Below are 14,408 nucleotides of genomic sequence, written 5' to 3'. Positions count from 1 at the left end.
TTACTCTATGATTTTCTGTCTGTATTGCGTAAGGGGAATTTATAAAGGATTAGAATTTTATTTAGTATTATTACATGCTGACAGTTATAATTGTATACATGTAGCTGGAGTCTAAATACTTGTAATGACTGGTAATTTTTGTTCAGTGTAATAACCTGGTCTGCACTTTCTACCAACTTGGGTCAGCAAGTCAAGTAAATTGGGGAATTTTATATACTTTAAAAACTCTTTAATTTTTGTGACAACTCCAGGAAAAGCAGGGCTTGATTTTGACTATGGTACCCCAGTGAGTTGTAACACCTTCTATTCTCTTCTCCCTTGTACATTCATTCCGTGTCCTTGTAATTTTATCCATATTCTTCACTTGAATTGCTCCTTGGATGCTCTGTTCCAGATTCTCTCTTGGGGTAAGTACATTTCTTGTGAATTTGCTGTTGGATTTCTTGATGGCTATCATCTGATGATGGCATCTAAATATGCACTTACATACAAAAGGAAATATTCTCACTGGATCAGTGTTATTCAAATTTTTCATAATTTTTAAGAAGACTATAATGTTACCTGAGCCTTTTAATGTTATTGTTAGTTACATTGTTAATATATACAAGTGAAAGGTATTGCCCTACAGAGAAGTAAGAGTACTTATAGGGCTCTTGCGGCACTGTGGTAATGTCCATACCTCTGAGTCAGGGGGCCTGGGTTCAAGTTCCACTCTGCTCAGGTTGATTAGAAAACATCCTAAGAGTACTTGTGAGAGGCCTTTTTGTGCAATGGTAATGTCCCTGTTTCTGAACCAGAAGACCCAAGTTCAAATGTTATCTGTTCCAGAGATGTGTAATAACATCTCTGAACAACTTGATTAGAAAATATCTAACAACATTTATAAAGAGAGACTGCTGAGCTATTGGGCTAGTAGATAGGAGGCCAATATATGTAATGCTAGCTGGATTCCATAAATAAAGTTACTATCGAGAAAAGGATTTGTGTCTAGTTTCATACTTCCACAAGTGGCTTGGGATCAGATAATCAGATTTTCTTTTTAGCAAGAGAATAGTGATCCAGCCTATCTCTCCTTTGTGAGGTTTCTCAGTTGGCTGTAGGGAAGTGGATGCCATGGAGATGACATGCCAGGTTAACCAGTGGTGAGGAGGGACAATGGAATGCAGAGGTCATGCTCTGAAATCTCTAGGAATATGTCCAATCAGATTTGGCAACCTGAACCTAAATGTAATTGTGGTTCATTAACATAGTTACTAAGACACAATATCACTTGAGGCAAGAAATATGACTCAGACCACTGAATAACGCAGGGACTCACTGATGGGCATCTGCAGTACTGGTTACCCACCACTTTACAACATTTGTATCAAAAAAGTTGTCCTTTGCATTCCAACGCCTTTTCTTATTTGTGTTATAATTTTGTTGGGTAATCTTCTCAAGTGAATTTGAAATTCTCTTGGTTTAGTGTATTCCCATTATTGAACTTCAATCTGACTACCATCTGAAGGATGTCCTTTCACATGATTATAGACATGACCAACTCAATGAGCCTGATGCCATGTTCCAGCTCAATATTGAAAACATATCCTTCTAGTCCTGTTCCAAACTTCAGTTTATCCTTGCTTAAACAGCCTTACACAAAGGCTCTCAAGATTGTGTAGAAAGGATTTTAGAATGGTTCAGAACCACTAGACACAGAATTAAGGTTGGCTGTCAAAAGAACCAAAGGCAGCACAGGGAAAAACAAATATCTTTGCAGTAAGTGGTTCAGATCTGGAATGCATTGCTGGGGAATCAGAGTCAACTGTGGCTTACAAAGGAAATTGCATAGACACCCAAAAGGATAAAAAGTTGTAGGGCTACAGGAAAAGGCGAGGTTGTGGGACTAGCTGAGTTGCTCGTGCAGACAACTGGCATGAACGTGATGGACTGAATGACTTCTATCTGTATTGTAACCATTCTAGTGTTCTCTAATTTTAAAAGAATACTAATGGGTCACAAGTAATAGGTACAAAGGGGAATTTGGAGGCTGGAAGCCATGCAGGAAGACTCCCAACTATGTACTGTAATCACCAGTGACATTTTCTTAACTGTTTCTTTACACTGAGAATAATGTATGGATTTTGTTGTCCAGTGTTTCACAGTTGCAGACAGATGCCAAGTTGGATCATGGAGGTTGCTGAACAAGCTGAACACAACACAACAAGATTAAAGCTTATAAAAAGTGTTTCAAGTGAAGAAAAATCTTATGGAGCCAGTAAAATCTTACAGGAGAAGAAGTAACCTATAAGTATTGGTCATTATTGTCAAACCAATTCCACCCAGGCTTTAATTTAGTCAAGAAGGGATAATTACTGATAAAAGAAAATGCAGCAACGTTAACATTAGTACAATAATTCATGGGAACACAGCTTATAGTACGAGTCTTCTATGCAAAGGAACCCTGCCTTATGCACATGCTGATGTGAATAATTTTAAAATCAGGATGCAATTTTGAGGGTTTACTACAGAATGATTTCATTCATACAAGAAAGCTCTGATTAATAGATGTCAAGCATGTTCCATTTTATCTTGAATATTCACCCTGTGTATTGCATCTGCCTGTCTTGTGGAGGCAGAATCTTTTAACAGTAAGTGCAGTGCAAGTTGTAGGAAGTGCATAACATTTTCCAATCAGGTCCATTTTTTTCATTAACTTGTATCCTTTCTGAGATGCCCTTTGTTCCAGCTGGCTGATCAGCCATCAACACTAGTTTGTTTCAATCAGCGAAGCAGCAAGTCTTCCCATTGTGAAGAACTGCTTATAAGGAAGGGAAATTTGTTCACAGGAAACGTGTATGGTGAGCTGTCTTTTTATTTAAAACAGAGAGAATAAAGCTACGACCAAAAATTAAAATGGGCAAATAAATTAAATTTCCCTATTAAATTAAATAATTTAGGCACCTATTATATTTTTAACAGTTAAGGCTCCAAATGCTTGTGATGTATTGGCACTCGCTAACCACACAGAGTGGTTGAGGTAAATTACACAGATGCATTTAAGCACAGACAGAGAAAGGAATGGAAAGAGATGCTGAATGGCTCAGGTGGTAGGAGGAGGCTCATGTAAAACAAAAGCACTAGCATGGATCAGTTGTCTAGTGTCTGTACTGCACACTCTGTATAATTATATGAAGTAAGACAGATTATACATTCATACATCTGAGACTTAAACTCTCCCTCACATTCAAATTCAAATCTCAACTAGCATTCATTATTATGTTTTCCTTAAGGCAGTATTCCTGAATAACTTTATGCCTCCTGCAGGTCATACTGTCAAACTGAGAGAGAGAGAGACTTCAAATGATATTTCAATATGGCACATCAAGGACAAACAGGATTGAAAGAAGTAACACCTTAATCACTGTTATGTATTTTAAAAATCATTAATAATCAATTTGCACTACAGTGACCACAGTAGAGTCCCTAAACTCACTACAGCAAAAGGTGATGAAAGCACCAGTATATCACAAGGGATGTTGATACTAAAAGGTGTGGGTCAGTGGATGTCACTTCTGCCTGTAAGTCAGAAAATTATTGGCTCAAGTCTTACTTCAGGACTTTTACATACAAATCTAGAATGAATTTCAATGAGATATGGAAGTAAGGACCCATTTGCCCTCTGTGGTGGATGCAAAAGATCGCAAGTCACTTTTACAAAGAAGAGCAGGGAAGTTCTCTTGGTCATTATGTACACCCTCCCCCAAAATCATATCATTAAAACAGATTATCTGTTTATCATTACATTGTTGATTATAAATGCTGGCTGTTGTGCTCCCTATCTTATCACAGTGACTGCACTTTAAAAGAAACCATCACTGACTCTGAGATGAAAGCAAAATGCTGCAGGATGCTGGAAATGTGAATCACATGTGAATGTGATTCTAGCATCATTTGAGAAAGAGAGTTCACATTTCAGGTTTGTGACCTTTCATCAGGAGTCCTTCATTGATTGTAAAGTGTTTTTTGTGTTTGAAGGTGATGGGAGCCATAGAAATGCATATTTCTTCATTTTGAACAGCTTTAATGTTATTTGTGAAAAGTTCCTTGACCTCTACATTTGACCATTGTGAATGTGAGAAATGGGCAAGTCTTAAGGCAAGGGTAGCGACAATTATAAGAATAAGTAAACTGCAACTCTTCAAAATACTTTTCCTGTCTTATGGCATTCATAGAAATGAATTGCAGAATTCACAATAAAACCTGGAAATGACTCCTTAACCTTCTGGATTTCTTCTTCTCATTCATTAAGTGGTTGGAAACAGAATGCATTAATAATGTAAAAGCTCAGGAAGGTAATGTATTTCCTTGACACAGATATCAGTGAATGCTCCAAAAGCCCTTATTTTGAATATTTAGATGACAATAACCATGATTTATATACTGTTTGAATTTCGATGACTTTGTTTTTGTTCATCTATTATTCACAAAACAAATTCACCCTATCTATTGTGTGTAGGTGACAGAAAGCAGCATTCCTCAGACACTAACTTACACCGTCAACTAACTGGGCATTTATTAACTAAACCATGAGTGACACGATTTGGTTCATCTGCTATAACTGAATGTCCATTTTCTGCTTATGGGTACTCCCCAATCATTGCACACACCACCCACCTTGAAGGCAGCCCCTTCTTTTTGTCAAGAATTATGGAGAACAGAAAGACTGGTTGTTTGGTTTCATTTTCCTACTTTCAGCTCAGTAAGTAGACTGCCTTGTGCTACTTAATGCTGAAGACCATTAGTGACAAAGTGCCAAAATGGAAGAGGTGGAGGCCCCCAAGCTAGAGACTCACGATGGGTGAATAGCTGACCTGGATGGTCAAAACACCTGCCAGTCTATGTATCTTAATTCCACAAACTTCCCAGATTGTGGAAAACCTCTCTGCCTTGTCAGATTTCTTCTGCTTTTCTCTCTCGTCATTATTTTGTTGTAAACATCCATATCCACACTGGAGCCATCTTTCAAAGAAGGAAAAGACTTGTATATTGCCAGGAAAGAAGACATGCTGTGTTAGCATTTTATCTTGCACTCATCAGGACAGACACAAGAATGCCAAATTTCAAAGAGATCAACAATTTATACCGTATAAGGAAAAGGGACTTTTAATCATTCAGAGCCAACTTTCTAACCAATCAATGGCCTTTCTCATGCAATATAAATGCAAAATGCTATAAAAGGTAAAATGGTTCACAACAGGATCTCCATACAAATCGTGCAATCCCATTCAAACCATTAACAAAATTCCCTGACAGTGGAACATGATTTTACACACCTCCCCCTGCCAACATTGCTCATGCTCTGTGTGGGCCAGTAAAATTTGACCCTACAGGTCTACTGGAAAACCTTGCCTATTTGGAGTTTGTATTGACAGCCATGCCTTCAGCTGCCTGAGCCTTTATCTCTGGAGTTCCCTCCTTAAATCTCTCCATCTCTCACTTCTCTCTCCTCCTTTAAGATGCTACTTTAGAAAAACTATCTTGTTTACCAACTTTTGGATCGCCTGTCCCAATATTGCCTTATGTGGTTCAGTCTCAAATTTTGTTTGATGTTCATTGCTGTGAAGTATCTTAAGAATGTAAATGTAAGTTTACATTTTAACAATGTAAATGTAAGTTCTTGTTTGGATGCTAAGATATATTTGTATTCAATTATCCTATCAAGGCAGGCTTTACCACGTTAAAGGTACAAAAATATAATCACATGGTACTATTATATAAGAAAGTTATGCACTCGCCTAACACAATTTTATGACCAATTAAAAATTTCTCTTTAAACCTATGCCCAAAAACATTTGTACCTGTAGCTGAGTATTATCCTTCAGCAAAATTGCAAAAGATAGAAAATTGCCCCTAAAATGATCAGAGATGTCGGATCCCAAATTATATAACTCTTCTGGTTTAAAAATTCAATAATTCATTTTCAGCAAAGTATCTTTTTCAAGTAATGATCTAATAGCTTTTAACTGTGAAAAATCTATTCTATCTCCTAATATATTGGTGCAAAAAAATTGACAAAACCAGATAAAAGCAATTCTTAGCGGGAAAATCAGATAAAATCTCCTCATTTGAACCAAGAAACACAGGTTTGAAACTGTTTACCTGATATTTTATTGAAACAGTTAACAAATAGTAAACAAACAGTGATTCAGGAACCATTTATTTGGGCCAGTCTGAAATGGTTAATTTAAAGTTTCGCATTGTACAGGGATTTTTGGCTTAGAATTAAACATTGCGAACTCCCTTTGTGGCTCAGCATTGCACTGTGTGATATTGAACTGGTGAACCACAGAGACCAAAAAGATCACAAGATTAATAATCTGTTATGTTGAGGAATCTGATCTCAGGGCAGCACAGTAGCTCAGTAGTTAGCACTGCTACCTCATACTACTAGGGATCTACGTTCAATTCTAGCCTTGGGTGACTGTCTGTGTGGAATCATAGAGTCATACAGCATGGAAAGAGACCCCTTGGTCCAACTAGTCCCTCCCGCCTACTTCTGGTCCAAAGTTTTCCTATTCATGTACTTTTCTAAGTGTCTTTTAAATGTTGTAACTGTGCCTGTATCCACCACTTCCTCTAGAAGTTCATTTCACGTGCAAACCAGCCTTTGTGTAAAAAATTTGCCCCTCATGTCTCTTTTAGATCTCTCTCTCTCTTACCTTAAAAATATGCCCCTAGTCTTGAAATCCTCTATCCTAGGGAAAAGACATCTACCATTAACCCTAACTATACACCTCAAGATTTTATAAACTTCTATAAGGTCACCTCTCAACCTCCTATGCTCCAATGAAAAAGGTCCCAGCCTATCCAGCCTTTCTTTGTAACTCAAACCTTCCATACCCAGCAGCATCCTGGAAAATCTCTTCTGAACCCTCTCTAGCTTAATAATATCCTTTCTATAACAGGACAATCAGAATTGGTCACGGTACTCCAGAAGAAGCCTCACCAATGTCCTGTACAACCTCAACAGGACTTCTCAACCCTTAAACTCAAAGGACTGAGCAATGATGGCAAGCATGCTAAATGCCTTTTTAACCAACCTGTCTACATGAGACGGAAACTTCAAAGCATTATGTTCCTGAACCCCTAGGTTCTTCTGTTCTACAACACTATCCAAGGCCCTATCATTACTTATATAAGTCCTGCCTGGAGTATGCCCATTCTCCCCGTGTCTGCATGGGTTTCCTCTAGGTGCTCCAGTTTCCTCCCACAGTCCAAAGATGTGCAGGTTAGGTGGATTGACCATGCTAAATTGCCCATAGTATTCAGGATGTGCAGGCTAGGTGGATTAGTCCTAAATGCAGGGTTACAGGAGTAGGGTAGGGTTTGGGTCTGGGTAGAATGGTCTTCAGAGGGTCGATGTGGACTTGAGGTGCTGAATGGTCTGCTTTCACATTGTAGGGATTCTGGGTACTGAAACTTCCATCCATATAGCAGCTTTCATATCCAAAGGGAATCCCAAAGCACCTCAAAACCCATTAAGCACCTTTTAAAACTGTAATATTTGTTGTAATGTAGAACACGTGGAAGTCAATTTGTACACAGCAAGCTCCAATGAATATGATAACAATCTGTCTATTCATGTCTTAAGCATTTGATGTTTAGACATTGACTGAAAAATAGACACAAGGCAGGGTTGGGGAAATAAATAACATGCTCTTCTTTGAGACGGTACTGTGGGATCTTTTATGTCGATCTAAGTGGGCAGATGGGTTTTCAGTGAAACGTCTAATCTAAAAGACAGCATCTCCAACATTATAACACACCTTCAGTACCGTAATGGAGTGCCAACCTAGATAGTTTGTGTTCATCCTTTTGCAATATGACTTGAACCCACAACGTTCTGACTCAGAAATGAGTAAGATCCCCCACTAAGTCACAATTACTCTAAGTAGTTTATAACATTGCATTTCCATGGCTAAGCACAGAAGTAGGTGTGTGTGCGTGTGTGTTTGGTGATTGGGAGCCAGGTATGCAATGTTGAAGGTTAGCAGGGCATGTAGTAATAAGATTTCCAATCTTAATGTCAAAACTCTTGCTGCAAATTGCTCACTATTGGTGTCATTTTTCATTCCCCGAGGTGCGATGAGTTCATCAAGCGAAGGTCAAAAAAATCAGATTTTTGCTGTTGAGGTAACTTTTTGCAATGAACTCTTCTCTCCTTATATGGTGAGGGGACCTCTTCACATTGTGAGTGCATAAACCAAGCATGTACCAAGCATGTAACTTTGCTCTTCAGTCTTCAGTTGGCCATGGTCAGTCAGGTGATTCGATCAATACATAAGATTCTTAGGCATCACTGATCTTCCACAGGTTCAGGGTGAAATTAATTGCAAACATGTAGCAATCAGAGTTCCCCATCGTGAACCACTGTCTTCAACAACAGAAAAGGATTCCACTTCCTCATCTTCAAATCACTTGTAACCACAATAACCAGATTCTGCAGGTCTGCAACAGATATCCAGGAAGCTGCCATAATGCGTACATCCTGGACCACTCATAGGTGTCAGCCATTTTCAAAGGCCTTCAGCCCATACAAGGCTGGTTGCTGGGAGACAAGGGCTATCCCCTACTGGCTGATGAGATCTCAAAGAAATCCTCAGATTGTTGTCAAGGAGAAACACAACACTGGCCCATGCTTTGACCAGGGCCATTGATGATAAATTTCTGATGGCTTGACTAGTTAGGCAGTGGTGTGCGGGCTACCACTGATAGTGTCCCACCTCATAGCAGCTTGCTGCACCCTCAATAATCCTAGTCACTAAACAGGGATGTGTTGGCAGAGGAGAAGATGCTAGAGGGACAAGGATCCTCTTGAGGAGGATTATGAGGGTGAGGACTTGTGAGATGGTGCAGGGAAGACCATCAATGTAATGAACAGAGGGCAATGGTCTCCTGATCCAGAGAGGTCAGAGACAACCTTATAGTCACCCGCTTCCAGGATGTCTGAGCTGGGCAGAGATGTTTCCTGTTTGTTGTGTTCTGATTTGCACATCTGGCTGTCAGATCTTTGCCTTGCTTTATGTATATTCCTCAAGAATGGAGTAGTTTTTGTATTTGATTTAGCTAGAAGCAAGAAAAGTTGACTTTTCTTTCAAATGGAGTTCTGATCTTCTCACCGCTGCGAAAGCACAAGTCTTCATGTAGCCTTGCCTTGGTACAACAAACAGCACTGAAGTAGCTGTGAGACAGTGAGTACTTACACTACCTCGTGTACCTGAATGTTTGCTCTAATATGGTCCTCGTGCCAAAGTCATATCAATCACTCAGGGAGTTCACTCCCTAGTCAATACAACTGAAGTTATCCCACATCCTGAAACTGCTTCTTCTGTGCATTGACACACTCACTATCTGTGCAGTGCTCCAGAATGCAATGAGCCTTGACTGTACATTTGCATTGTCTGAGCATCCTCACTAACAATACTACAAGTACTATAGGCTACAAAGTGTGAATCTGTTCTCTCCATTTGGCTCCATACTTATGGTAAATCAATATGTGATTTGGCCATTGCCTACTTCACAAACTTTAACTTTGATGTTATAGTGTGGCTTTGAGAACCACAGAAAAAGGACAGAGCTTTCCTGTAGAAACATCACTGATTCCACCATCACTTCCATAAGATATGTGTGAGTGGAGTCCAACAAATGGACATTCTAACCTTGGTTCCTCTCAGAGACCTTATTGTTATTGTCAGTGTTCCTGAGTTTCACCTGTAGCACCTTGACTACAATCCCTTCAGATGAGGTGACTTCTAGTCACTCAGTTTGCTGATTATGTGGCAGGTTCCTGGGTGTGTGATTGAAACACGGCACATGCTGTCAACAGTGGAAGCTGCTCCACATCTCACACTGCAGAACCTTCGCACGTCCTGTTGGTAAAATCAAAACTACAACAGTGACTGTACACCTATGCTACTGACATGCCCTTTAGAAGGATTTTTTTCCCTTTCTCTCCGTCTGCGTCTAGGTAAATGCCCAACATCTGCAGCTGGCTAGTACGCTGTGGTGTTTTGAAGATATGGGTCTGGGTTTAGAGAGACTTGTCTGACTGAAAATGTCCTGTAGCCTTTTTTCATTCATTCATAGGATCAGGGCATTGTTGGCTGGGTCAGCATTTATTGCCCACCCCTAGTTGTCCTTGAGGAAGTGGTGGTGAGCTGCCTTCTTGAATTCCAGAATTTTGACCCAGCAACACTGAAGGAACAGTGAAATATTTCCAAGTCTGAATGGTGAGTAACTTGCGGAGGGATTTGTAGGGGATGGTGGTCCTATGAACCTCATCAGCTGCTGAAGACAATGGTCTCACTGGAAGAGGGGAGGTGGAGGAGCTGGACACATCGAGATGGTCTAGGGAACAAGGTGCCTGTTATCAGTACTCCTCCCCTTTCATGCCTGGTGCTACCAGCCCACCCCATTGAGAAAAAGGAGCACCTGGAGTAGTTGAAGTGCTTTATTTTCCTCTTATCTGATCATTGATGCTGAGTATCCACAATGACAGTGAAGGAATTAAGTCAGGTAGCCACTGAGCGTTCTGCAGGCCCTGCGTATCGAAGACAGCTTCCAACCTTTTCTTAGAGGTAGGCAAACATCTACATACCAGAGCCATCCCAACAATGAGAATGTGAACAGACTCCTGTGTTTCCTTCCTTCTCTCTGCAGGTTGATCATGTTACCTATGGCCAAGTAAAGAGGCACATCTGTCTGGGGCTGATTAGGTCCATGGTCTCTGGCTGTCCTTTGAGTGCCAGGGACCTCAGACATTCTTTCTTCCATCAACTGTGGACATGTCAGTGATATGTTCACCAGACTGTAACTCCAAATCGAATGTAGCTCCAGTGCTCCTAGTAGTGGAGAGTGCAGGTGAACACCCTGGTGCAGCATCCTCTGAGGGTTCACTGTCTTCCTCCTCAGAGGTGGGACTACTGCTGGGGTACTGCTAGTTCCTGCAGGACAGAAAGGAAAGCCTTGTTCAGTGAAGATGCAGAATAGCTTATGCAGAGCATATGTCTGTGTTTGTGCTCATCAAAGAAGAGTAGAGCACAATATTGCTGGCCTATTGGTGCCTCCCTTTCACCACAGGAATGGTCCCAATTTTCCCTGGTCAGCCCAACAACCCTTTCCTCAAAGATGGTGAGGGTCTTGACATTAGGCACTAACCTCCTCTTCAGCCCCGGCTAGTCTTGGCATTCTCTGCATGATTACAATCGAAGCTGGCACACAATGAGATAGAGGAAAGGATTGGCTGTAATGGGAATGGGTTCGGGACCACTTTGTGAGGATGGATAAAAACCATGTCAAGTGGTGAGCTGTCCCCAGAGAGTGAGTGGGAAGTGCAATGTGTAGGAAAGGTGAGCTGTTTGAGAGGATGAGGTGGGTGTGAGCCTTTGAGTGCATTGTGCATGCAACCGTGCAGTGGCAGAGCTAGACTCAGTGGCACTGACGTGTGCTGTGATCTGCTCGCAAGCTGGGTGGGCCAAAGGGACAAGATGGATCTTCTCTCAGTGACTGTATCCAGCAGTATATGTAACACTGCATCAGCAAACCTGAGGTTAATTTTCTCTCCTTGGCAGGCACCTCTGGCATTCAGTTGAGGATTGGGGGCAAGAGATAGCCACCCACTGGTTACTGTGATGTTAGAAGCAGTGTCCAGCTGACCTCTAAATTTGGATACAGTACCTTTGACCTCGGAAAGTCTGCCAGTGGCAAGAATTTCTGGCTTGCTTGTCATGTGTGATTCAGTGACTAACTCAAACAACACCTCACCTGCATAGATAATGAGCTGAGAAACTGGTGATCACGTGACATAACTTACACCGGGGCCTTGGTGGATATGGCGCTGCCTAAGACACTTGTCGCCATAACAACATCAAAATGGAAAAGCTCGGTCATCAGCTGGAGAGAGGTTTATCTCTGCTGCTAAATACGTTTGAATATCGTGTAGTGGGCCCCACTTTCTTCAGTTATTCTATACATGAGATGAGAAGGCATAATGGAAGGGAAAAATCCTACATTATCAATAATATGTTTCTCACTGAGACAATAAAATATTTGCGTAATATAGTAAGAGTCCCAATCACCAGAAACATATCTTATAAACGGGACCTCATTTTGCGTCTCACAGCGGCATCTTCATTTAATACCTAGTCACCTCTTTCTGAGCTTTACATCTTCTTCCCTAGGAGATTCTATCAACTGCCCACATCTTTAACTCAAACATCTCCATGACCTCTCCCCTCCCTATTTCTGTAGCCTCCTCTAATCTTGCAACCCTCTGAGATAACTGCTCTACCTCAATTCTGGCCTTTTGTACATTCCTAATGTTAGTAGCTCCACGATTGGCAATAGCAAAATGCTGACAGCCTGGCAAGCTATCTCGGGATGGGTAGTCTGTCCAATCCCATTGCTACCACTGGTAAAATTCCCTGATAACAGGACATGGCCAGGAAACCAATTTGACACAGTCAGCTGCAATTTTACCACACCATTGCCTCAAGCGTGTCAGTAAAATCTGGCCCCATGCTTCACATAAGGCTGAGAGAAATAGGGATAGGAGTAGGCTGCTTGGTTCCTTAAGCCTGCTGTGACATTGAATAGGATCATAGCAGATCCAATATTCCTCATGTCCACTTTTCTGCATTTTCCCATAACCCTTGATTCCCCCACTGATCAAGAATCTATCTGTCTCTGACTTAAATATACACAAGCAGGTTGCCCCACAGTTCTCTGTGGCAAGGAGTTACAAAGGCACTCAACCATCTGAGAGAAGAAATTCCTTCTCATCTACGTCTTAAATTGCACATCTTTATTCTGAGACTATACCCTCTGGTCCTAGACTCTCCCTTGAGGGGAAACATCCTCTCAGTTTCAAAGAGAACATCTCTCATTCTTCTACACTCCAGAGTTCCAGCCTGTATAATCTTTGCTCACAAGACAATCCCTCCATACTGAGGATCATCCTAGTGAACTTTCTCTGAATTGCCTCCAATGGAATCAAATCTTTTCTTGGATAAGGGAACCAAAACTGCTCGCAGTACTCCAGATGTGGTCTCATCAGCACCTTGTACAGTTGCAGTAAGACTTTCCTACTCAAATAATTCAACCTCCTTGAATTATGGGTGGATATTCTATTAGCCTTCCTGATCACCTGCTGCACTGTGTGCTAGCTTTCTGCGTTTTTGAGAGCCTACCCTATTTAGAATTCATATTGGTGGCCTAGCTTTCAGCTGCCTGTGCCCAGAACTCAGAATTCCCTGCTTAAACCTCTCCATCTCTTCTAAGTTCTTCAAGATGCTGTTTAAAAACCTACCACTTTAGTTAGCTGTCCTAATATTGCTTTATGTGGTTCTGTGTCAAATTTTGCCTTATATTCATTGTTGTGAAGCTTCTGGGGAATTGTGCACTAAGGTACTATATAATTGCATGTTATTGTTTAGCGGCTCAAATATATTTGTGTTAAATTAGCTATTTAAGGCAGGCCTTCCCATATTCAGCTCTCAAGGCCCTAAGTTCTGCATTTCTCTACCTAAACCTTTGTACCACTCTTGCCACTATTAAAGATTCTCCTACAAACCCACCTCATTTGATCAGCTGCCCAAAAATCTCCTTACGTGGTTCACCGCAATACATTTTCTGACATTTGCCTCTGTGAAGCATCAAGGAATGTTTTACAATGCTGGCTGTGAATTATAAATGAAAGTTATTGTGGTATATGTAATCAGAGAGTCACTGATAGAAATGATATTCTTTTATGCATTCATGCAATGTGGGCATTGCTGGCTGGGCCAGCACTGTCCATCCCCTGTTGCTCAACTTGAGAAGATGGGGTTGAGCTGCCTTCTTAAACCATTGCAGTCCATTTGCTGTAAGCAGACTCACAATGCCATTATGGAAAAAGTTCCAGGGTTTTGAACCAGTAAATGGCTTAGAGGGGAACTTGCAGTGGTGGTATTCCCAAATATCTACCACCTTTGACCTTCTAGATGGTAGTGGTTGTGGGTTTGGAAGATATATTTCTGCAATGAAACTTGTAAATGGTACAGATTGTTGATACTGTGTGCCAGCTGTGGAGGGAGTGAATATTTGTGGATGTGGTGCCAATCAAACTGGCTACTTTGTCCTGGAATGTGTCAAGCTTCGTGAGTGTTGTTGGAGCTGCACTGACCCAGGCAAGTAGGGAATATTCCATCACACTCCTGACTTATGCTTTGTAGATGTTGGAAAGTTTTGGGGAGTCAGGAATTAATTCCTAGCCTCTGACCTGTTCTTGTAGCCATAGTATTTATATGGCTAGCCCAATTCAGAAACTGGTCAGTGGTAGCCTCCAGGATACTGATGATTTCTGTCGTGCTCAAATTAGACAGCGTGGG

General features: G+C 41.0%; 1 protein-coding gene across 2 annotated transcripts in view; it reads right to left on the bottom strand.

The window, feature by feature from the left end:
• The window catches only part of tshz1 (teashirt zinc finger homeobox 1), a 236,982-nt gene that overhangs the window by 90,785 nt on the left and 131,789 nt on the right, over window positions 1-14,408 (bottom strand). The window contains exon 3 of one of the 2 annotated variants that reach the window (XM_048595576.1): window positions 10,900-10,985. The exons of the other annotated variant lie outside the window; for it this stretch is intronic. The gene's annotated coding sequence lies outside the window, so the exon portion shown is untranslated. Of the gene's footprint in view, window positions 1-10,899; window positions 10,986-14,408 lie in introns of those variants that run through there. 2 annotated transcript variants of the gene reach the window in all.

The sequence above is a fragment of the Rhincodon typus genome, chromosome 4 (assembly GCF_021869965.1).
Source record: "Rhincodon typus isolate 14 chromosome 4, sRhiTyp1.1, whole genome shotgun sequence".
NCBI classification, from domain to species: domain Eukaryota; kingdom Metazoa; phylum Chordata; class Chondrichthyes; order Orectolobiformes; family Rhincodontidae; genus Rhincodon; species Rhincodon typus.
The sequence above is the reverse complement of the archived record's forward strand: the minus strand, read 5'-3'. Positions and strand labels throughout refer to the sequence as shown.